Source organism: Ochotona curzoniae, unplaced genomic scaffold (assembly GCF_017591425.1).
Source record: "Ochotona curzoniae isolate NIBS_2020 unplaced genomic scaffold, NIBS_Ocur_1.0 contig_1, whole genome shotgun sequence".
NCBI classification, from domain to species: Eukaryota; Metazoa; Chordata; class Mammalia; order Lagomorpha; family Ochotonidae; genus Ochotona; species Ochotona curzoniae.
Window position 1 is genome coordinate 33,842,382 of NW_024464918.1, and position 2,112 is coordinate 33,844,493.

Sequence of the window (2,112 nt, forward strand, 5' to 3'; positions counted from 1 at the left end):
AAAAAAGTCAAGAAACTCTTTCCCAGACTTTAAAGAAGATTCAAAATATTAGTGTCAGCAGAGATAATCCAACTGAGGCAACAGAAACAAAACGGATCTTAGAAACTAATATGAACAATTCACTGCAATGAATTCAAAAGCCTGGAAGACAATGAACAACTTTCTATATATTCAAAAGAAATGTTTGATAATCTGATAGGACAATAATGTGTAAAATGATTGAGTCCATGTAAGTTTTCTTCTTCTGACAAACAAAAGCTAAGGACCATTGGTTTTACTGCAGAATATGACCAGGTTTTCCAATAAGAACTAAAACAAATCCCTCTTAAAATTGTCAAACAATTGAAAGAAGCATGAAATCATCTTGCAGGGTTTTCACTCCATCCTATACACAATATAAATGCCCCCCAAAATGTTTTTCTTCTTCTTTGATGGGAAAACTTCAGTGAGGTGAAATTTATCCAAGGGGCACAGAAACAGCATTTGACAAAACTCAGCAATATACCTCAACACAATAAATGCCAAGTTTGACATATTCACAGTGCATAGCATTTTCAACAGTGAGCAGCTGAAAGGTTTCCCCTAGAATTGCTGACAAAGTTATCCACTTAAACCAATTCTCTTCTTCACAATTCTCAAAGTCCTAGACAGTAATTGCACCAAAGAAACAAATACCAAGCATCCCAACAGGAAGGCGAGAAGTTGAATTCTTTGCATGCTGATACAATCTCTACAGAAAATCTCAAAGATTCCACTAGAAGAGTTCCATTGGTGGCAGGAGCGAAGAGTGGACTCCAGAGGGTCCTGAGCAGCCCCAGCACTGCTGCTGCTCAAGTTAGCATCACACCCTGGGAGAAGCTGTAGCTGCTATAGCCAGCCCCACTTACCATCAACACAACCATGAGCAGGTGGACACAGCAGCCATCGCTGCCTCTGCCCTCAGCACTATCAGCACCAAGCCTGGCATGACTGGCTGCAGCACAGAGTGGTGGCCTGAGCAGTCCCCCATTGCAGCATATGCCAGCAAGGACAAAAAGGTCATGGCAAAGGTTTTGGGAACAGAAAAGTGATTCAGGGTAAGGAACAGATAAGGCTGCATCAACAGGAATGACACCAGAGAAGATATATTTGTACATCAGACTGCCATAAGGAACAACCCTAGGAAGTTCTTTCATAGGATAGGACATGGAGAGACTGTGAAGTTTAGAAAGGAGTGCAAGGCAGCAAACGTTACAGGCCCTGGTGGAGTTCCAGTGCAACAAGTAACCATGTAGCAGACTCTAACCATTACAGATGCTATGTGTGCTGTAGGGGCTCTTCATGCAATTATCGACAGAACTGCCAGAAAAGGGAGAGTAAGGAAAACAAGAGGGAGACTGCTGCAGAAGGCCACGTCCAATATCGCTAGCCCTAGCACAGACAAAGCTTCCCACACTTATTACATGACCCTATGGTCCTCAACCATAGTATTCCAACCCTCCTGTGCAAGGTGAAGTGACTGCAGGCCATCACCAGTGTGCAGAAGAACAAGGCAGACCAGTGAGACAGAAGATGTATCAAGGTTACAGACCGTGGTTCGCAGAGGTCCTCCTTGCCCAAGAAAGCCTAGAGAAGACGGAAACGAAGAGGATAAGAAAAATCAGGAGATGAGCCCCAGGGTCTGCAGCTATAGTCGGTTCCAGCACAACTTTAATTACAAACACAGACACCCAGGTAACCCTAAGTCACAAGACGGCAGAGAGACAAAAGCACCCAACCCACCAGCTGAGAATTCGTCCACCCCGAGGCTGAGCAGGGCAAGGCTGAGTAAAACTCCCGGCTTAACACCTCTGCCATCATTGGGTTTAGTCATCCAACAGGAGGAATGAACAAAAGCTCGGAGCTGAACACTTGATGTTCTTCCCTTCTGCCTGCTCATCAGATTACCAGACTAGCTGCTTTATCTATGCAGCATGGGGTTGTTATCATTTTTACCTAAAGATGTCTCTTTCGGTAATGACAAATGTTTCTTGTTTTTTTAAAAGAAGTGCCTTTTTTCCCTCAATATACCTTTAATGGATTTAAAATTGATTCATATTCGGTGAAGATTTTTAACTTCATAATAAATGCTTA

The 2,112-nt window shown here is 43.1% G+C and overlaps 1 pseudogene; it reads left to right on the top strand.

The window, feature by feature from the left end:
* The first annotated feature begins 965 nt into the window (after positions 1 to 965).
* On the top strand, positions 966 to 1,810 carry LOC121152479 (annotated as a pseudogene).
* Positions 1,811 to 2,112: the final 302 nt, after the last annotated feature.